Genomic DNA, 24,084 nt, shown 5'->3' with positions numbered 1-24,084 from the left:
AATAATAATAATAATGACCTAATAAAACTGAACTACCTGAGACGGTAATTTCGTACTTGAAAAATCATCCTGCAGATCATCCCCTGAAATTATTACTGCCTTTTTATTCAGTGTCCCCCGTGGATGAGTGGTTACGCTCGTCGCCTTGTAAGCAAAGGGTCACGGGTTCGATTCCAGGTGCGAACACAAGTAGTTCGAATCTCATGTTAATCTACAACTCCTTTTCTGCTCTCTTTCCTTTTTGATTAAAATATTTCTCTTTGGTTGAGATAGAAAAAAAGAAAGAAAAGGAGATGGAAAGAAATTTTACTTTTTTCCAAAAATCAGAAAGATTTCATTCAATTCTTTCTGGCCGTACTTTTATTTCTTTTTAGCTACGTGAAATCAGTGGAAGTGACAATACTAATGAGCTCACGAATGTAGGTTGACACTACGGTGAAATTTTTCGGCAGTTGGAAACGCTATCTTTGAGCAGACAGTTTTAGTCACGTACAAATGGAGTGGCAACGTTCTAGCAGCTATTACGCTTATCGTGTCTTCCCCCTTCAAGTTTAAAAAACAAAAATTAGCTATTAAAAGCTAATTACATACTTTATAAGGAAAAGAGAAGTTATGAAAATTATTTTTGTATCATCGGTAAATATTTAACATTTTTAAAGATAAACTACAGTAGTGAAATCTGTTCTCTTTAAGGGGGTAAGTACGCAGAAGTAAAAGCCCATAAGCAGCCACAGTACAGACCAAACGCTGGACGAGCTATAGTCAATCGCTCAAGCACCACTCTGTTACAATAACGGTGGATCTAACCTTTACGATATAATATGGTAAAGTGTTTGTCAGTCCGACGTGGGGGAAAATTAGTGTGTGCCTAAAATATACTTGTACTAACGTAAGAGAGTATTCTTGCAAGTGTTAATTTCTTAACGCATTCCAAAAGAAACTTTTATTCGCAGAAAAATACCCCTGTACAATATGGAAAAGGTTATGGTTTCTCAGTTCACAGTATTTTTCTCACAAAAGACTTGAAAAATCAGGTTTTCATAGTGTATAAAGGTACTCGGGTACCTTATGTGAGAGCATCTCCATAAAATATGCTCATACTTGTAATTTATGTAATCACTAAAACACCACGTTAAATTTAAGTTACAAATATGCATAATTGCAATCATTATGAATATTTATTCAAAGTAGTTTGCCTAAAGCAAAGAAGAAACTTACTAAAAATTAGGTACAAAGTTGAATAACACAAATAAGCCATTAGTAATACAAGTATACATTTTCGATAACTCGTAATTTTCAACCTTAAAACAAATCTGATATCGGGTTTATTTCCTGTTGGTAACTTTTTCGTGGTAAATCATCCGCAGCGGAATGATGTCCATCCTTCAGCCAAGAAATAACTAGCTCGTGTACTTTGAGCTTGTCTAGCAGTGGGCCATTAACATTGATGAACAACAAGTTCGACAATGTTTGAGCACTTAGTCTATTTCTAATATCAGTTAGCTGTAAATTCATAAGGGGAAATGCCCGTTCGCACTCTGTCGTGGAAATTGATAATATTTCTAGCCGATTTCTGCAACTCTTCATCGACAATCTGCTTGTTAGACTTAAGTCCGATAACGACTTTTCTTGGTCAATTTTGAAATACTCAGCAAGAAGTGTCATTTCTCTATCACCATACAACATATTTTCCATATCGACCATATCAGTTGGCAATGTCGACTCATAGAGAACAGAAACTTCATCTACCACGCCTTCGATAGGGAATCTTGTCAATAAATTATCAATTAAAGCCTGATAAACTGATGATTTCTTATTTGTTTATAAATTTAATTTTTGTAATTACACATGAAAGTTTGATGCCATTACCAAGTTCCCTTCCCCCTCTAGAAAGCGAAAGGGAACGAGGTTCCTGGAAAGTGTTCAGAGGTGAATGGGAATTTCCCTCCTTCTTCCCATTCAATTACCACACTGATGTTTGCCATGTGCCAAATTACGATGAATTTCAATTAAATTATCATAGTTTAATTATTTCCTTGTTGAATTATCGATACTTTTCAGTGGAAAAAAGGATGAAGTTTGAAAGTTCCAAATCAAGGTAAGTAGACCAACGTAAAGGGGGAAAAAGTGTAAAATTTTCCATATAATTATGCGTATACTACAATCCAATCTTAAAATTTCCGTCTAATTAAGCTTACAGTACAAATTTTATGCCTATTTTCTCACAACTTTATGGATTGTTTGTCCTGTGCTGTAAGCGCTCCATATAATAAATACACTCTGTAAAGAAAAAATAGCGACACTTGCACGGATATGGTTTTCGCAACATACTTTAATCAATATGATTTTTTACATGAATTCCTGATAATATTACAATGCATATTCCTAATGGGCAGTTCATTCTTAATACTTGCGCCAAAGTTTCATGCTTTTGACATGAAATTAAAGAATTTATTTGCATATATAAGTAGCTATGTGTGTTTTGAGCAAAATCGTTTATAGGAAGAGTTATACCTAAAACTCAAAATGATCAACAACAATAGCAGAAAACAAGGAATGGAATTTCTTAAGGGTAAGACATATTGTGTGCAAACATCGGGGAGTACCTTACACCAAACTAGTATTTTTTTATGTGCACCATGGGCTTTCTGGAGTGCAGCGAATCATCGGAGCCCTTTGGTAACAAGACTACTGCAAAATGCAACGTCAATTTCACGGAATAACAGCCGGATTATTTGTTCCTTGAATCCCATTCTATTTGAGATAGTTGTCTATTGAATCTTCTGTTCATATTGATCTATAAAGTTTCAACTGGATTCATGTCAGGTGAGTTTGTAGGCCACATGAGGCTCTAAATAGTCATATTATTGAACCACGTATTAACGATTTTCGCTCGGTGACATGAAGCATTATCGTCCTGGAACAGGAAGTAGTCCAAATTTTCTTCAGAAAAGTCATCTTTAGCTGTTGTAAGAACTTTACGTACCAGAATTTGAAGATATTTTCGTGCATCAAACGATCTTTCACATATATCCGTCGTTCTGACGTCTTTAACGGTGAATCAAGCCCATACCATCACTCAATAACTGAATATTTGCATCTCTTAAACAAAATCCTTGTCAAGTTCCTTGCTTGTTCGTATCCACAACTTCACACCACCATCGTTTCCCACTATTCTAAACTTCTTTTCAACGAAGAAAACGACGTGCTTGCAGTTGTCATAATTCCAAGTTGCATATCGACTCACAAAACTACATGTTGAAGTCCTCCGTGTTTTGTCAGTTTCGACTTTCTACGCGGTTTCTTCTTTGTAATATCCTCTTCATACAGTCAAGACAATACAGCTGTACGAGTAACTGCAGTTCCAAGATCATGTTAAACTACAGAAGCGATTTTTGGGGAAATCACTCCATAAATCTGAAGTGCTATTGATTTCAATTAGCAATCTGCTCTGGGTGATACTTTCTCTTTTGTTTCACACTGTTGCCGAAGGGACGATTTGTTATGCTGTTTCCACTTGTAAATTATTCTTCCTGCCGTAGAATGATGAATTTTCAGTATTCCATCTATTCCCTTAGAGATTGCGTTAGCTGCGCAAAGCAAGAATTATGTCTTGTTCACATGGCACCAAGTCACATTTCTTACCCATCTTATTTGTTTACAGTCCACATGTAGCAACAATATCACACACAAACAACCCTGCACAACAACAATTTGGCCACTACCCAAGCAATGAGAAAGCAAACAACAATCATAAAATGCTATTTACCTCACCTACACATCACAAATGCAATGCAGAATTCTCACTACAATAATTTACGAGACGCACTCAGTAAAATATTACTGATACACAAACAATTAGCAAGCGATGTCATACACCAAAGGTGTCACAGGTAACGCAAATGAACTATCCCACTCTTCATTTCCTTCTATTCCTCTTCTAACGGGCTGCAATTATGGTTTTCTGTGTAAGTTAGCTTGAGAATTGAGGTGTCGCTATTTTTTCTTTACAGAGTGTATAAGCTTCAGCAATTATTATAGTAGAAAGCAATGGATATATGAAGCCAAGCACTGTATTTTTTGTTTCTGATATTTTATCTTAAATAACATCGATCGTTTTCGATCATTTTTACAAACCAACTCACTACCACTTTTCCATATATAGAAAGTCCCCCTTCCCCCCATAAAGGAAAATTTTAAAAAATGCTAGGACACATTCTGGTTATTTTCAATAAAGAGTTAATACACTGAATTTCAGCTCCGTAAGTTTAACAGCATGCGAGATACTAATTTTTTCCCCAAAAATTCGGATCCTCACTATCTCCTTAGGATATTATGCATTATAATGAAAGCAATATAACATCCCAGTTTGGATTAAGGCCTAATTATATACCAAAAGTAATTTCATTTGACTTTGCAATTTGACCGTGATGATCAGGCATACATAGTTACATTCAATTTTTTATATAATAATTTATATATTACAGTGATTCAAAAATGTATTTTTTCCAGCAGTTAGCTCCTCTAAAAACCCACAGGTTTCGAAATCCAAGTAGTAGTATAAGTCCTATTGCTATTATTACAATTACAAATATCAATATCCAAAAGTGCCTGAAGTTCCTTTTACACTTGGTTAGATAAACTCACCTCAGGTAAGTAGACAGAAACAAATGGAAAAGGAAGGGAAATGAAGGTCTTGAAAGTAAAACGAAGACAAATTTACCAGTCTTCAGAAGATACTGTCTACAATGCAGTGAGCAGAGTGGGTCGGTAGATCAGACTGAGTCGGTGGGTCTCAGTGGGTCATGGTGGGTGGTGGGTCGCAGTGGGTCACGGTGGGTGGTAGGTCACAACGGGTCACATGCTATTGACCCACGACCCACTGACACACTCAGAAAACTTGACCCACTGACCCACTCCATCTCTGGAAGGCGGAATGTAGGAATACAGTATTTTTGTAACGGAGAGAAATAGGAATGTCGGATAAGAAGATACCAAAGGAAACCCCTATCCGAAGAATTCAATTATGCATAAGTGATGGCGAAACAGTGGCGGCGCCAGGGGGCACAATGAAAGTGAATGAAACGCGGAGAAAAGTTCTAGCACAGGTGTTGTTCTCGGATGAGGCATTCATATGGGATGGCATCACAAATGTCCACAATAGCCATCGATGGGCAACCAACAACCCGCATGCAATTGTAGAGACGAAGCATGATCAGCGTTTCCAATCGCATGCGTGGGCTGGTATTATTGGTGACAACATTGTAGGACCACACTTCTTACAACAGCGATTGAACGCAAGCAATATCGTATCTCCAGTTTCTGACCCAGGGCCTACGGCCTCCCTGCCTATTCAACGTCACACTATTTGCGCATATCTGAACGAGACATTTCCACGCAGGTGGATAGATCGTGGCAGCAGACGAGCATGACCCCCACATTCATCCGACCTGAATACCTTAGATTTTTTTCCTGTGGGATTATGCGAAGAGTCTCTGTATACGCGGCCCGTGCATGACATTGAAGATCTTCGCCAGCGTGCATGAGCTGAATTTGCAACACTACGGTAAACGCCGGCAAACACAGTGACACAGAAAGAACTTGAAACTGATTAATCAAAATGGCATTTGCACAACAGTATAGTAAGCAAACATTGAACCCACAAACATGCTCAATAACACTATTTCGTGCAACAAACTTCGCGAAATTTGTGGAAAACTCAAAGAAAGTTCCGTTATTGTGAACTTTCGATTTTCACGGACTTTAACATCGACTTTTTCGACAAGTTCGGCAGTCACTTTGCTGGGTCTCTCACTTCGATCTTCGTCGTGAACATTGGTGGTTCGGCCATTTTTAAATCTTATGACCCACTGTCGCACTCCACCTTCAGTGATAATGTTGTCCCCATACACTTCACACAGCTGCCGATAGATTTCTATCGGTTTACAGTTTTTTGCTGTCAGAAACCTTATTACTGCACGCACCTCGCAGCTCGCGGGATTTTCAATTAACGCAGACATTTCAAACCGTCACAGTATCTTAACGGAGCACAGCACGAACCTCTCACTAGCACGGCTAGATGCCGACTGAGCTGCGCAACGCTCTGACCCCAAGATGGCCGCGCTAGCCCCGCCCCTAGCGGACACAGACGAAAACGTAATCTACTTTCTGGATAGCCCTCGTATTTATTTATGAGCCATAAATTATTACGTAATAGATGGTATTCCTGCTTGATTTCTCCAAACACTGACACACAACTCAACAGTGACGCACATATTACTTGTAAACAAAATTTAAAATATACATATCGGGTGTTCTAAAAATCGTGCCCACGGACCACATAGCACTACTCTAACAGTCAAAATAAAGCGAAAAATATATATCATTTATACCTTTCGGGTCTTCGTCTGGAAATGCAAATGAAATGAAATGAAATCTTCATGTTTTACGTCCCACGTTATGCCGGTTAGGCTAAAGGAGACGGCGATGAAGAGAAATGAATGAAATTGTAGAATGAAAAAACTGGGAGGAAACGGGAGAACCCGAGAAAACCCACGCACACGGTATTCGTCCACCACAAAGTTCACTTGGCGGGATCATCTGGGATCGAACCAAGGACCCCATGCACCAGTGGTGAACACTCTACTACTGACAAGAGAACATCTTATATTGATAGAAGCATTGCCCAATCAAACAATGCACAATCGATAGAGGAGTGAAGAAATATGAGAAATCCAACGTTTTGCGGCCGACACCCAGAAACACAGGAGATACAGAGGAAAGAACGATCTAGAATCATGTGAAGATAGCAATGCAAAAGATACACTGACACAGAAATAACTTCAAAATGATTAAAGTAATCAAAATGATATTTACACAACAGTATAGTCAGCAAATATTGTACTAAGAGACGTGCTCAATAACATCATATGTAATGCAGTGTTGCCAACTGAGCACAAAATGAAGTTTTGTTAAATGACCCAGAAAACAAATTATAACTTCTAGCAAATCTAATTATGAGTAGAACCATACTTGTGACATCTTGATATAAATTGTTAGCAACGTTTGAGGATAGGTCATATGAATTTCTTTATGAATCTTGGATGTAGAAGCCTACATACAGTACACGAATCGAACTAGTTAAAACCAAAATATGAGACCACAAACAAGAATATGATCACTGAAGTACGAAAATAAGGGGTGAAGCATAGTGTCGAAGCAGTTATACCCAAATGGAAAATCAGAATAGTATCAAACACAACACACAAAACTTCATATAGGAACTCATATAGGCCTATCTTCAAACGTTAGCAACACTGTACATCAAGACCTCACAGATGTGGTTCTACTCATAATTAGATTTGCTAGAAGTTATAATTTGTTTTCTGGGTCATTTAACAAAACTTCATTTTGTGCTCAGTTGGCAACACTGCATTACATATGATGTTATTGAGCACGTCTCTTAGTACAATATTTGCTGACTATACTGTTGTGTAAATATCATTTTGATTACTTTAATCATTTTGAAGTTATTTCTGTGTCAGTGTATCTTTTGCATTGCTATCTTCACATGATTCTAGATCGTTCTTTCCTCTGTATCTCCTGTGTTTCTGGGTGTCGGCCGCAAAACGTTGGATTTCTCATATTTCTTCACTCCTCTATCGATTGTGCATTGTTTGATTGGGCAATGCTTCTATCAATATAAGATGTTCTCTTGTCAGTAGTAGAGTGTTCACCACTGGTGCATGGGGTCCTTGGTTCGATCCCAGATGATCCCGCCAAGTGAACTTTGTGGTGGACGAATACCGTGTGCGTGGGTTTTCTCGGGTTCTCCCGTTTCCTCCCAGTTTTTTCATTCTACAATTTCATTCATTTCTCTTCATCGCCGTCTCCTTTAGCCTAACCGGCATAACGTGGGACGTAAAACATGAAGATTTCATTTCATTTCATTTGCATTTCCAGACGAAGACCCGAAAGGTATAAATGATATATATTTTTCGCTTTATTTTGACTGTTAGAGTAGTGCTATGTGGTCCGTGGGCACGATTTTTAGAACACCCGATATGTATATTTTAAATTTTGTTTACAAGTAATATGTGCGTCACTGTTGAGTTGTGTGTCAGTGTTTGGAGAAATCAAGCAGGAATACCATCTATTACGTAATAATTTATGGCTCATAAATAAATACGAGGGCTATCCAGAAAGTAGATTACGTTTTCGTCTGTGTCCGCTAGGGGCGGGGCTAGCGCGGCCATCTTGGGGTCAGAGCGTTGCGCAGCTCAGTCGGCATCTAGCCGTGCTAGTGAGAGGTTCGTGCTGTGCTCCGTTAAGATACTGTGACGGTTTGAAATGTCTGCGTTAATTGAAAATCCCGCGAGCTGCGAGGTGCGTGCAGTAATAAGGTTTCTGACAGCAAAAAACTGTAAACCGATAGAAATCTATCGGCAGCTGTGTGAAGTGTATGGGGACAACATTATCACTGAAGGTGGAGTGCGACAGTGGGTCATAAGATTTTAAAATGGCCGAACCACCAATGTTCACGACGAAGATCGAAGTGGGAGACCCAGCAAAGTGACTGCCGAACTTGTCGAAAAAGTCGATGTTAAAGTCCGTGAAAATCGAAAGTTCACAATAACGGAACTTTCTTTGAGTTTTCCACAAATTTCGCGAAGTTTGTTGCACGAAATCATCAGCGAAAAGCTAGAAGAAGAGGTAACGAAGTGGTTGAAGTCGCAGGCGGCCGAATTTTTCGACGAAGGAATTTCCAAGCTCGTACATCGTTACGATAAATGCCTTAATTTGAATGGTGACTATGTCGAAAAGTAGTATTTGTGTGTGGCTTTCATCTGTATATAATAAAATTTGTTTCCTATACTTTGTTGATTTTTTATTCCAAAACGTAATCTACTTTCTGGATAGCCCTCGTAATCAATTCCAACAGAAATCTATTGCATGAGGTTGGCAACGAACAACGTACTTTTTTTAATATAACGCCATAGAAATTAGGTGGCTTTTTCAAATTTCTCGAAAACTGTCGCGTCACAATTTGCCTTTAAGCATGTCAACTACGTATGTTCAGCCCAATGCCCTCTATTGATTGAAATATGTCTTATGTCTGGGTGCCTTATTATAATTGAACAAAAAATTGAATACAGTTCAACATTTAATCATAATTTTGAACTATATTTCAATAAACATAATGTACATGGTTATTTTGCTAGTGTCACAATGGGCTGTTTTATGAGGATTTACTTTAAGATTAATTTAATCTTTATAGGTGGCGTGATTATCGTAGAGCATTATTTTTTAGAATTACAATAAAAATAGTTTCTCCTAGATTTTTCTCGAAAACTACTCATGAGAATTTATATCACCAGTATTATTTTGATCAGTTGAATAAGATCTATTAATTGGCCCCGTTTAATACTAATATTGTAGAATTATTCTAATTCTTAAAAAATGATAAACACATTCAATTAAAACCCTTTGTAAGTAGACTTCAAATAACTTGGTTTATATAGCGTGGATGTTTCTTAAAACCAGTTATCTGTGTTATGCAAAATATTTTTGTATTCCAAAAACTTACAGATATGCAGAGAAATTGAGAATCAATTCAGAATCGAACAAGGAGCCACACATACAGACAAGGACGGATCCAGGGGGACGATCGGAGCGATCGCTCCCCCCCCCCTTCCAGAAGAGGAAAATTTCTTATTGTATATATATAAATAAAACCCATCCCAAAGTTTGGAGCCCTTAAAAGTAGCAGTATGACAACCCACCGCCCTCCCCCCCAGAAGTCGGTCCTGGATCCGCCCCTGCATACAGAAAGCATATTCAATGTTTATGCCCTGTAAAGCTAAAGGCGATTGATAATACAAAGTGAGCGTAAGCTCAATGTCTCAGACAGGGGCGGTGATTAGGAGAGCAAGACGGGGCAATTGCTCTCACTTTTTTGAAGTGATCCCTTAATGTATTTCATTTAGAAATGCAAAGTTTTTGTATAAATTACTGGTTCACAGAATAAATGGTGTCATATAATATTTGCCGTTGCGTGAGTACGTATTGGTTGTCTTCCCATGGAGTTAAGAAAGCTATAGGAATTGTGTTTTAATTGCAATTCAAAGCAATTAATATTGCAATTGCGTATTTCTTTAAATATCGCAGTATATGTTTGTAGTATTTACTGCCTTTCATTTTCTAAGAATGATAACATACATTTAATGGCATGTGAGTAATTAAAAAGTTGTTCATAAATCCCCAGTTTCAATATAACTTCTACAAAAGAAGCCTCATTATTCATTGCTATGATTAATACTACCTTTTCTATTTATTTGTTTTGCGAATTTATTATTCAAAAATCTGATTACACAATTTTCCAGACAGAATTTTAAGATGTTCATGAGCAAGGAATCAAATCCCTTCTTACACTTTCGTTCTTTAAGAGTACAAAGGGCTAGTACCTACTTGCGTTGCTCTTGTCAACTTACTTAAGAAAATATGAAATAGATCTAGATATACGGTATTTTAACTGAAAAAGATAATATTCTATTAGTTATACGACCTAATTGGAGAATGGATTCACATTGGAGAATGGATTTCCGAGTCCATTCCACAAACGGTAACTAATAGATCACCAATAATCTATTTCGAGGTTGGCACTTAATATTATCAACTCCCATTTTCCGTCCATAGGTTCAGTTCAAGCCTGCTGTAAGTTTGATAATTTAAAAATACAAATTACTTATTCCAAATAAAAGATAAAAATGCATGTAAAACTTGCGTATATTTAACAATTTATCTTTCAAATATTTCTGTGCAGATTTATTTTATACGTACCATGCGCGCCGACTACGTGGGTGCTCCGGGGCTCCGGCACCCACAGAAATAATCTTGTGGGTGAAGAGCACCCACAAGATTTTTAGTTTGGACCCGGGTTTGAGCTCGTTTCTCTTGCGTTTAGGTCAGCCGTGTTACCGACTGAGCTAGGGCAGCCCTAACTTATCCTTATAGTACCGGAATATTTTATTTTATCACAGCGCAGGCATTTATGTCAGTGTTCATAAAAGATTTTAACTAAAAATAAATCAATCGAACATTGAGACTTCCCTGAAAACATATAGGCTAATACGACCTGCCATTGATATGCACCCACATAAATTTTGGAAAGTCGGCGCCGTTGATACGTACGGTATATTAACATAATAATTAGTATTTGAGATTGAGTACGAAACAAGACTTGAAGCTGACTCGTTTCGAAAGTGATGTCTCGTCTTGGAAAAGATGTTTCCTTTGGAAGAATTCTTTGTTGACTCAGATCTCGACACAAAATTCTTTCTTGTCTTGCACCTTTACGCTAATTTCACTGCAAATGCATACAGTGTATCATAATTCTTAAGTTTTGCTAAGAAGGTTAAGTACGAAGTTACACACAGTGATGTAAACCTAAAACGTTATAAAATTCCATCTCGAAAGGCAAAAGTTCCCATTTTACTCTTGAATTTCCCACGCTATACTAATAACAGAATTTCGTAAACTTTGAAAACGTGAACAGTTAAAATATATGAGTGAAGTATCAAAAAATTTCGATCGTCTACGTTTATCAAACACCTTATGAATACACATTTTCCATAATTGAAAGAGGCAATTAAAAACACTGATGAAAATAAGTACATTTTGTTGTAAGTTCAGAATTTCCATCGCGATTTTGTGCATTGATCTTCGACTGAACGTAATAAAACTAGATATAACTTCATTTTTCAGTCATTTCGTACGGAACGATTTAGAAGTTGAACGTTTTTCGCTTTGCCTTCTTCCCTTAATTCTGTTCTTTTTTTTTCATTTTTCTTTTTAATAAATACCAGAGTATAATTAACGTTTCTTTAGCGATTGTTTTTTTGAGATTCCCAAGTCACTACGTAAATTACTTTAACATGCATTTTATAGTAACAAAATTTGACAATTAGAATTACTTTCATTTTTGTTGAAAATTCATTTGTCTACTCGTCCAAGGAATACATATATGAAAAATCCCATAAATTCTGCCAATTATTTAAAAAAAAAATCCTTTATCCCATTTCGAAAAATCATTGCCAAAAATCCCGCAATATGGGATTTTCCCCACGAGTTGGCATCACTGGCTTACACATATTTTAATGACTGTTTAAATGAAATATAGAGCAGAAAAACACAGGTAGCACATCGAGATATGTATTACATTTTACATAACGTTTAATAACGTTCAAAGTATTAAGAACTGGAAGAAGCAAATTCTTTTAGTGGTAGTGAAGAGGGTAGTATGTCAGGGTCATATGCAAGACTAGTGTTTCCTTTATTATCATCTGACTCAGCGCTCTCTCATTACTTCAAGAGGATTGGAAGTGGAGTGGAGACTCGAACATTATTACAAGCTTCGTTTATAAATTTGCCTGACCGCAGCGGACGTCTCGGAGCAAGTCATGAGATTACTTTTAATTAGCTTAACGAAGGTTTCCCCTTTCAATGATGGATCGCTAATGAGGAGGGATGAAGCTTGAATTATTTGGAATGGCCAGAGGATTAAGATATGAAGTAGAGTTGTTCTAATTTTAATAAGTGAAAGAACTTAGACGACTCTGTCATAAATAGCTTGTAGAGCAGACACAGTTGAGCAGGACTAGGAGAAACATACAGGGCCGGATCCAAAATTTTCTGACGAGGGTGCACCAATAACAATTAGTACATTTGAATTAAATTTGAATTTTTAAAATGCCTTTAGACATCTGTGGTGTGAATGAAAAGTTGTCCTGGAAATGCTCAGTGTCTGGTCTCGGTTCTTCTCTCCTGGCTTGTTTTCTTCCCTACTTAAGAAATGTTAAATTGTTTTGCTTGGTGAATCCTTTTCCTTCAACCTTCAGAAAAGCGACTTAACTCTTGCTTTGGCAAAATTCCGCTTTCTTTTCGGCACTGGCGCCTAGTCTCACAGACCCATTTGTTAAATTTTAAATCTTTACCTAAAATAATTTTTGATTATTTTTTGTTTATAATTTTATTTTGTATTACGCATATTAAACAGATATATTGCGAATTTCAATACAAATGTTACATTTTAGTGTATGTTTTGAAAAAAATATGGTAGAATTAAAAAACCAGGTGGCACGAGTCTGTGAGGTTTGACGCCAGTGCCCCAAACGGAAACATGACGGCAGAAATTTCCGAGAAGTGTTGGTATTTTCACTGCTAGCTTCTCATTATAGATAGTGTATCTTTATAATGAAGGAAGGGTGCATGTGCACCAGTGCACAACCCTGAATCCGGCCCAGGAAACATATAACTGAAGGCTTATATTGAGAAAATACGATACATCGATTTCGAAGTAAGTTTATACACAAAGAAAGAAAAATACGTATACGTAACATTGTGTCATAATACTGGTGCTACAGATGAAGTCGTCTCATTGTGTTTGTCACGGCCAGGATTGGAAATTAAAAACATAAAAGTTACGGGCCACTACACTAGATTTTGTTGTTCCAATTTCTTAAATTAAATCATGTTGTGGTGCAATTATTCTTGAAAAAAATTATTTGAAAAATGCGAAGAAAACTATGACATTTTTGGAAAACTTCGTCCAAAGAAAACTCATTAACTTTTCGAACTCATTAACTCATTAACTCATTAACTCGAAAAGCAAATTAACTTTTTTGATTTTTTTTCATGAGGCGTAATACTAGGCTTTATAATTTCGGTTTTAATGAAATAAAATAATGATTGATTTCGTTACTCACCAATATGAGGTAACTGCCTGAGACGTTCCCCTCGCGCTTTCTCCTGGTCAAAGGTGTAAATCATATCATCATAATCTAGAATTTTAAAAATATTACTCCTAAGATTAACGAAGTCAAGCAGTCTCGGGTGTCGTCTGAGGATAGGTGGGTGACACTTTGTATTCATCAGATGATGTTCACTTTGCGGCGTCTACCCAGCGTCGCGAGGACAATTGAGGAGCAACTTAAATGAAAGAAGTACAATCTAGAAACCCAACATTAAAGACAAGGGGAGTCAATGTGCTGTCCACACACTACCCCAAAGATTTGAATGTCACAATCCGGCTGATAGGCCTTAAGCACCCTAAAGAGATTTACGCCAGAGGTTGTTCTGGATTTGTTTATTTTCTTTTGTTTGGCTCCAAGTGGATTAAAGTCAATTTCTGGGTTCTGATTCCTGATTTTGGAGAGATCTTTAATCATCCTCACGTTGCTGGGTCAATCCAAATGAAATCGACTAATTTCCAGGTCAAAGGTTACTGACAAAATTTATTCATTTTTGAATTTTTTAAAACCTAAGATTGTACCATATTTAGGGAGTTGAAAACGGGTATTCATCTATTTTTTTTAACCGCACAGGTTTGTTTGTGGCGGCCATTTTGTATAGGCGCCTGAGCGTATTTTGCACTTTTCAGAGGATTCCGTTAAACGCTGTAACTTTTTAGGTTTTAAAGATAATGAGTTCAAACCAAAACCATATGAAAGATAATGGAATGGACAACACTCTATGTTCTGTGCACATTGAGACGTACTTCAGAACGTCAAGAAAAGAAGCTCTGAACATTTAGGTTAGAAACCTAGAAATCGCTATTTTAGAGTGTACATTTTGAAACGAAATAAATAAGACTCACATTCAATTCTTTGTCTACATAGAGACTAGATAGTAAACAACGTCCAAAACAAGTTTCAAATCTAAGAACATTATACATGATTTTTTGGAAATTTTTAAACATTGCGAATTTTCGAAAATCGTGTATTTTCACCGTCAAATATCTCAGGGAGGACTGAAGTGAAAAATCCCAAATTTGTACCAAATAGACGATAGTTACTTGTTACTTACCAGTAACAAGTGAGTAAAATTGCATCACTGAGACTTGAGTAGTTTCTGAGTTATAAGTTGTTGCAGTGATATGAAATTCACGATTTTTTAAACAGATGTGTTGATATAGTATCTCAGGTATACAATTTATCTATGTTTCATCAGAAGAAGTGCAGTCAAACAGCAAGAAATTCGAGATTTGCTACTTGTAAAAGAATTATTAACGCCAGATCATATCATAGATTTGTACCCCTGACGAAAACACAAATCAGATGTTATGAACACACACAATTAGATGAATTTACTGATTGCAGTACTTCAGTATTTCCAGAACATAGCATGTTGTCATTTGCTCATTTGCACCTAATGATACTGTAGCCTGTATTTATGACAGAAATGGTGGATTGGAGAATTAAAGACATCAGTCAGGAAAATAACGATCTTTTTGATCACTTTTTCCATCCTCATGGCCCGAGAACCTCTTTTAAACTATGTACGTATGACAAAGTGTGGGTGACAATCACTAAGGTTCGCTGGAAACTCACATCCACAGAGTTCACTGTTATCCTTTTTAAATGCTTATAATAAAACATAAAATATCGTGTAACAGTGCCCACTTTTTATTACGTATTGCCTTTAAATCTATAATACCTGAAACACTATCATTACAAAACAATTCAGCAGTCACTTATATACATGTTGTTCTATTCAATCTAGAATCTTCTGTTTTTAATTCTTCTCTTTTTCTTCTTTTTGTTTCAACGGTATGTGTATAGTTTCATAACATATTCTGCCCTTTGATTTATGTGCCCCTAACATCCTTCTCCCCTCAAAAAAAATGTTTATTCATACCCCCATCTGTCCGGAGGTCTACGTATTCGTTGTGGTCTTCTACTCACTGTTTCATCTTTATCTTCTAATATCCGTTCCTCTGACAAGTTCTTTTTAAGAAAAGCATTATCAATTCTCCTATCTACGCCAGAAGGACCTAGACTATCCTTACTGTAATTCCTCCTGAAAAATGGCGTTGTAAAGTTTACTTTTGTCCTCTCATTTTGCTTGAAAAAATGGGTCCGTCATTCTAACTTGATGAATATGACATCTCCGAACTGAACCATTAACAAGAACGTCCATTGTATTAGAACCAGTGTATCTAACGAAATTTCCTTTAATAAATTTAGGAAAGTTTGTCTTGTAGTTTCTTACCCAAATAATTTTACCTTCCATAGCAGTACGTTCGGGTTTATCTTTACTTACACTCCAGTCTTTTACTTCGTTCGGAACTGTTACACCAACATTATACCAAGTAGTTGGTTTAAAAGCAAATATCAGCGAAGCAGGTGATGATTGTATGGTTTTCAAAGGAGTGTGTAACAAAGCATAGTTAATTTCCTTTAACCACTGGGCCACAGCTTGTTTGCTAACTTTGTATCCATTTTGAATATACCGTTTCCTTAGTAACCTTTTAAATGTCTGCACTGCTCTTTCAGCGCTACCATTGCTCTCCGGGGAATAAGGTGGTGTATTTAATAACTTAATATTTCGTTTTCTACAATATTCTTGGAATTTCTGACCATTGAAAGGTGGTCCGTTATCTGTTACTATAGATTCAGGAAACCCAACTAATGCAAACAGTTCCTCCAAACATTCTAACGTAGTTTCTGTATTTGTAGAATCTACTCTCCACACCTTAATCCAATGTGAAAACGTGTCGACAATAACTAGAAATATAAAACCCAATAATTGGCAGTGATCTATATGCATTCGAGCAAAAGGTTTACTAGATGCAGGCCAAGAAGAGTAGTTAGTCTTAGGAACATTATTAGCCACTGCCGCACAAATCTCACAATTTCTTAAGAAACAACGTAAATCATTCATCATATCAGGCCACCAAACTTCTTCAGATGCTAATTTTAGCGTAGCATATTCACCCATATGATCTTGGTGTAATTTTCTCATGTATTGATCTCTTAACCTTCTAGGTATTAACACCCTTCCTCTCCAAAAAACACAATCTTCCTGCCACTCTAACTGAAAACGTTTTTTAAACATGTCTTGATATTCCTTGAAATCGAAACAAGAAGGCAATTTATTTGGCCAACCTCTCATCATCCATTCTTTAACTTTCAAAATCGTGGGATCCTTCCTGGATTCTTCCATTATCTCCTCTTTCTCCAAAATAGTGGACGAGATTTCGCTAATAAATTCAGGTGCTACATTTTCCTCCTCTGTCGGCACTCTTAGAGGGAATCTTGATAAATAATCTGCTAATTTCACCGATTTACTATATACAATGTCAAAATCATAATTTGTTAATAACAGAAACCATCTTTGTATTCTCGGAGAAGCACCATCAGGTGCAGTTTTCAACCCGAAAATCCATTTTACAGGCTGTGAATCAGTTAAAATTTTAAAATACCTTCCGAAAAGAAATTTGTGGAATTTCCGCACCCCAAAAATTATGGCTAAAGCTTCCCTTTCAAACTGAGAATAATTTTTTTCTGCCTCCGAGAGTGTAGCTGATGCACAAGCAACTGTCCTCAGTTGACCTTCAACTTCGTTATATAATACTGCCCCCACTCCATCTGGTGAAGCATCCGTCATTAAAACAACTTTAGCATCTTCTTTAAAAGGATGTAAGATCCTAGCTTCCTTTAACAGGTCTTTTGCTAATTGGAATTCTTGTTCATGCTTACTGGACCACTCCCACCTGACACCTTTCTTCAATAAACCGTATAACGAAGGAATATTAGTAGGTAAAGAAGGTAAATGTCTATGATAGAAATTCAACATTCCCATGAACGACTGTAACTGCAGAATGTTTTTTGGAGGGGGTGTATCCAAAATTGGCTGCATTTTGTCTTTCGCAGGTAAAATACCTTGTTGTGAAATGTCATAACCTAAATAAGTAATAGATTGTACAAAGAAAATACTTTTGTCTTTATTGACCTGAATACTGTACTCCTTGAATTTTTGCAAAACTTGAGTAGTTCTTTTATGACATTCTTCTAAAGTGCTTCCCCATATTAACACATCGTCCAGATAACAAATTATTCCTTCCAAATCTTTAGTTACTATATCCATGAACTGCTGAAATATTTGAGCTGAGCAGTTCAAACCGAAAGGCAATCTGTGATGTAAATATAAGCCCCAGGGAGTATTTACAACTAAGTATTTTAGAGAGCTTTATTGAACTTCAAGTTGTAAATAGGCCTGCTTTAAATCCAGCAATACAAAATATTTAGCTGCTGTTAACTTATTGAGTACGTCCTGTATTTTTGGCAAAGGATAGCTTACTCTTTCCGTTACTAAATTAAGGGTCCTTTTAAAATCTAAACACAATCTTATGGAGCCGTTTTTCTTTTTCACTATAACCATAGGCGTCGCCCAATCCGCTTGCGTAATTTTTCTTAAAACACCTGCGTTACATAGTTTATCCAACTCACTTTTTACTTGATCTTGTAACGCATAAGGTATATCATATGCTTTTCTAAAGATAGGCGTAGCCCCTGGTTTAACCGGAATATTCACTTTAAAATTCTTAATAGGAACATCAATGGATCCTTTAAAAACTTCCTCAAATTGATTTAATAATTGTGCTTGCAATAAATTTACTGTTTGGGTGTCTACTGCTTCCATATGTCTCAGATCACTAGTAATATCAAACATCTCAAACCATTGTTTCCTCCACTCAGGTACTATCTCGTCAAGCCAACTTCTTCCTAAAATAGGAAGGAATGTTTCTTGTTTAACTACCATTAAAGTTAAACGACCCTTGTAACTTTTGTGTTCTACCATAACACTACACTTTCCCACAGTGTCAATAGGAGATACGTCCGCATTATTCAAACGACCCTGAAAATTTTCAATCAAAGTTTCCTTTAATAAAGGCGATTGATAACCTATAGCAGAAACAGCTGCTCCCGTATCAACCAAAAACTTTACCATTTGCTCATCACACTTTAAATAAACAAAAAGAGGTTCTCGGTACATGGCTTTGTTACTAAGCAATCCTACCGACTGCACCATTTGTTATCCTTTTTAAATGCTTATAATAAAACATAAAATATCGTGTAACAGTGCCCACTTTTTATTACGTATTGCCTTTAAATCTATAATACCTGAAACACTATCATTACAAAACAATTCAGCAGTCACTTATATACATGTTGTTCTATTCAATCTAGAATCTTCTGTTTTTAATTCTTCTCTTTTTCTTCTTTTTGTTTCAACGGTATGTGTATAGTTTCATAACATATTCTGCCCTTTGATTTATGTGCCCCTAACATTCACAACTCCTACAGGTCGTACTTTCAATATCAGTGCCAAACTCTGTAGCACAACTTAGTCAACTATTTACCTCACTGGTGTCTTAACAGCAGCGCTATAGGCAGAAAAGAAATATCAGACGACTTTCGTTTTTTGTACAAGATATGATTCATGTGCACACTTTACCCATTCAACGTTACTTTCGTGTTATTTTGACTTTTGCTACAAAGTTTATATTCACTCCAATGGCGCTTCTTGATATTAAGTCCCAGTGAAGAAAACCTTTATAACTCAGAAACTACTCGAGTATCAGTGATGCAATTTTACCCACTTATTACTGCACAACTATCGTCTGTGTTGTGCAAATTTGGGATTTTTCACTTCTGTTCTTCCTGAGACATTTGATGGTGAAAACACACGATTTTCGAAAATTCGCAATGTTTAAAAATTTCCAAAAAATCAAGTTCTCAGATCTGGAGCTTGTTTAGGACGTTGTCTATTACCTAGTCTCTACGTAGACAAAGAATTGAAGGTGAGTCTAATTTATTTAATTTCAAAATGTACATTCCAAAATTACAATTTCTAGGTTTCCAACCTCAATGTTCAGAGGATCTTTCCTCGATGTTCTGAAGCACGTCTCAATGTGCACAGAACATAGAATATTGTCCATTTCATTATATTTCATATGGTTTTGGTTTGAACTCATTATCTTTAAAACCTAAAAAGTTACAACGTTTAACGGAATGCACTAAAAAGTTCAAAATGTGCTCAGGCGCCTATACAAAATGGCCAATACGACAAAACGTGCGCGGCTGAAAAAGAAATGAATACCTGTTTTCAACTCCCTAAATGTGATACAAACTTAGGTAAAATAATAATAATAACAATAATAATAATAATAATAATAATAATAATAATAATAATAATAATAATAATAATAATAATAATAATAATAATAATAATAAACTAGATTTTGTCAGCAACCATCATTGGTCGATTTCATTTGGATTGCCGCTGCTAGTATTATGATTCGTTGAGCTTCTTTCCATATGCTTGTGTTTAGTCTCAATTCTCTAAAATGTTGTTTGCAATGTTTTGTGCATAGCTCCTGTGCGTAAAAAATTACTAACGGAGCTATTAAAACATTCGTTAATATTCCTTTGTTCTTTGATGTGGTATGCGAATTGTTTGCATTGTTTGAAAGTTTTGTCTTCGCTTTTTAATTTTTCTTTTTCGTTTAGTTCGGTATTGTTATAAGTTGAGCTTTTTTCTTGGTCCTATCCATTACTGCTATTTCTGGTTTATTTTTACTTTTACTTTGAACTCTTCGTATGGTTTTATTTAATGTTGGCCACGAGAGGAGACCCGTCTTGAAAATGAGAAACACGAGAATCGATATGACATTCGAGACGAGACGAGAATTCCGACAATCTCGTCTCTTCGAGACGAGATATTGCACTAGTTTCGTGGTCAACACTATTTTTATCTCTAAGATGGTCAGAAGTTTAGTCATAGAAGTATTTGCATTTCACACACAGAGAAAAAAAATGTGGTGTGCGTAAAAACGTAGGTTGTATGTACTCCGGAAATTTGCCTTGTTAATATCTGTTATAATACTTGCAATTCTGTACCGTGAATGATTTTTATGTTTGTTTGCATATGGACATTGATTATGTATTTTCTTCAACTAATGCTAACTATTCAACAGTTCTCTGTATAGCATTTGAATTTCTCATTATTAAGAGTAAAAGTCTACCAAGACTAAGCCCAGAAGTCAAGATTACAAGACGAGATGAGACATTTTCAAAAAGAGACGAGACGAGATAGAATCTTTTGAGAATCAAGACGAGACAAGACTGAACATTTTCCAAACGAGACAACTAAACAAGCCAAAAACACATTGGGCCTTATACAGAGTCGTTTTCACGTATGATTAGAGTCATATTAAAGGTCTGACTACTGCAGGAAACATATGTTAGTCGAACTCTTTACTATAGCACTAACCACGCGTTAAAACGACTCTGCATAAGGCCCATTATGTCTCGTCTTGTAGACAACAATAGTTCTATACCAGTAGATTATGTCATTGTGTGTTTCTTTCTCCAGTACCGCTACTGGTTTGTATTTATGGTCAAATTATGGTTTCATTTTTAGATGTGCTTTCTTTGTTGTATTATTTTTCCTAATTAGTCAAGTTTTTTGTATTCTATTATTATTATTATTATTATTATTATTATTATTATTATTATTATTATTATTATTATTATTATTATTATTATTATATTCATATTTCCCGTTTTGCTGAAAAAATCTCAGTGTGGTGCGAATGAAATGTCTATCTGAAATGCGTCAATATAATACCTGGGTAATCAGTATAGTTGCCGTCTGTAATCACACAGTTTTGCCATCGTTCACGAGTACTGTGGCGAAAGAAGTTTGGAGTCTGCGATGTGCCACCGCCCGATCATAGGGAAGGTCATTCCTCCCATGTAGTGCTCGAGATGGGGGAGGAGATGGTACTAGATGGGAGAGACGTCAGAATAGTATGCTGAATGAAGTAGGATTTCATACTGGAACTCATGGAGTGTCTTTGCGACTTTTGAGCGACGTTTCCCTATGCATTGTCGTGCGACATAAGTACAGTAAATCTTCTATGTCATGCGACATGAGTACAGTAAATCTTCTGAATAATTGTGGACACTTGGTCAAAGTTGCAGTGTATTTTAGTTCAGCATTGTAACGATCTGCTGTGATGATTTCGCCTCGATGGAGAAAGACGTAATGGATCAACCCCACTATAGATTACATTACCAACAACAGCATTTCCCAGAGGTTTTGGAAACTATCCTAAACTAATCAAGATCGAACCGGTGTCTTTATCGTTTACAACTGCCATACCAAAATTGTAGAGGAAACTTCCCAGTTATGTCTTACACTTAGAGAGCTGCATATCTCCAGATGATACTTTTGTTGGCCATGTAAACTCATGTGACATCCATGAGTCCAACTTTTTCACCTCCAGACGACGGTTTTGTTGGTCGTGTCAACTCATGTGACATTCATGAATACAACTTTTTCAGCACCAGCCGACGCTTTTGTTGGCCATATCAACTTTTGTGCCATCCACGAATCCAACTTTTTCACCTTACCGGTTACAGAGCCCCCGAACGACAGTAGTATTGTGTATCCCTAACTCGTCTGCTGTGGCACGAGTACTTTTCCGAGGATCTTCTTATGCGGTATTCCCGAGAAGCTCATTTTGTAATGCTCTGTCACCGGAACGAAATATGACAAATTAACGCCGAATGGCGCGTTCCTTCACCAACGTACTGCTAATGCTGTTTGTGAATTGCTGTACAAAATGTCCAGTTTGAATTCGTAAAGGAAACTCAGTCGCAATTGTGTGTTCTCATTGTGGTCACTTTCATTTAAGAACGCGTTGTCTCCGGATTATCTGAGCACCACAGCCTGTTTGTTGGACGCGTACAGAGTGGGTTACGTTATACGCATAACCTCAGTCCATTGGTGCGTTGTGCTACTGAGATAAGTTTCAAACCAGACGTCATGGTGAACGTTTCTTTCGAAATAACCTAACAGAATAAATAATAATAATAATAATAATAATAATAATAATAATAATAATAATAATAATAATAATAATAATAATAATAATAATAATAATAATAATAATAATAATAATAATAATAATAATTGCCTGCTTCTCCCTATGTAAAGGTGCCGCTGGTTAGCGTAAAGCCTGAAACCACTCGATTAGTCCAGCCAGCTCCACTGAACTAACTTTATAATGTTTTTATTTTCTACACGATGAGCCATAATCGGTAATACTGTTCGGAACTGGTGTAGTAGGGTCTTGATTGCAGACCAACCCATTAAATAGCGCTGGGTATAGGCGCTACTAGTCGTGGCGAGGAGAAAAAGTACGTGCAGTGTGATGACCGTTTCAATTACGCTAATTGGAAAAATGAGTGTCACTGGAGGAGCGTGTGTGTTTTAGAGCACATTTTGAAACGAAATTGCACAGTGTAGCAAACGATCAATTTCAGAATTGTTTCGGTAAGAAAGTCAGTAAATCAATTATATTCATGGCTTAATCAACCGATTTCGTGAACTCAGCATTGTGCGGGATAAACCTCGGGGTGAGAGGCCGACCATTTTGACGAATGGTGATAATTCTCGTTTGCAGTGAGCGAAGCAGAAGCTTATCAGAATGACAGGGCGTGGAAAAGGAGGCAAGGGTCTTGGCAAGTGAGGTGCCAAAGCGCCACCATAAAGTTCTTCGTGATAAGATTCAAAGTATTACCAAACCCGCTATTAGACGTCTTGCTTGTCGTGCTGGTGTGAAGCGTATCCCTGGTCTCATTTATGAAGAGACCCGAGGAGTGTTGAAAGTATTCTTGAAGAAGTAATCAGAGAGGCTATTACGTACCCAGAGCACGCTAAGAGGAAGACGGTGACAGCTATGTATGTTGTATATGCCTTGAAGAGGCAAGGAGGTTAAGTTTGGATATCTCCTGTTTTTGAAATAAAATTAGCATATATTAAGTACTGTTGGTGGTTCCAACAATTCACGCACAATAATCTTTCTGTAAGTCATAATATATTCTTCATGAACGAGGCTTCTATCTCACATGTCGTGTTAACTTACAGAACACTAGATATTGGTACACTCCGCATCAAAAAAATTGCGACACCTAACGCCGTGCAGCTAGGCCACCCAATATACACCTTCTTATCCTATAATCATGTCTGGTAAAGAGACCCCCTCTCTCTCCTCCTTTCTTCTCTCCTATACTAAAATTACCTAACAACATGAACGCAATTCTAATTTCAAACTACACATGTATTAGTATCAATAAAATGAAATAAAACCGAGACGAAACAAGATTCATAAGTTGATTTAGGGAGAAACTGAAACACATACAAAGAAAAATTGAAACCAATAAATGTATATTG

The 24,084-nt window shown here is 36.6% G+C and overlaps 1 protein-coding gene and 1 pseudogene across 1 annotated transcript in view; both read left to right on the top strand.

Moving 5' to 3' along the window:
• The window catches only part of LOC145683886 (choline/ethanolamine transporter flvcr2a-like), a 193,117-nt gene that overhangs the window by 66,688 nt on the left and 102,345 nt on the right, over positions 1-24,084 (top strand). The gene's annotated exons all lie outside the window — the stretch shown is intronic.
• Positions 23,339-23,629, top strand: LOC145665494 (histone H4-like; annotated as a pseudogene).

This window comes from Thermobia domestica, chromosome 1 (assembly GCF_964235325.1).
Source record: "Thermobia domestica chromosome 1, izTheDome1.hap1.1, whole genome shotgun sequence".
NCBI classification, from domain to species: domain Eukaryota; kingdom Metazoa; phylum Arthropoda; class Insecta; order Zygentoma; family Lepismatidae; genus Thermobia; species Thermobia domestica.
Note: the sequence above shows the minus strand (reverse complement) of the source record. Positions and strands in the feature narration are given on the sequence as shown.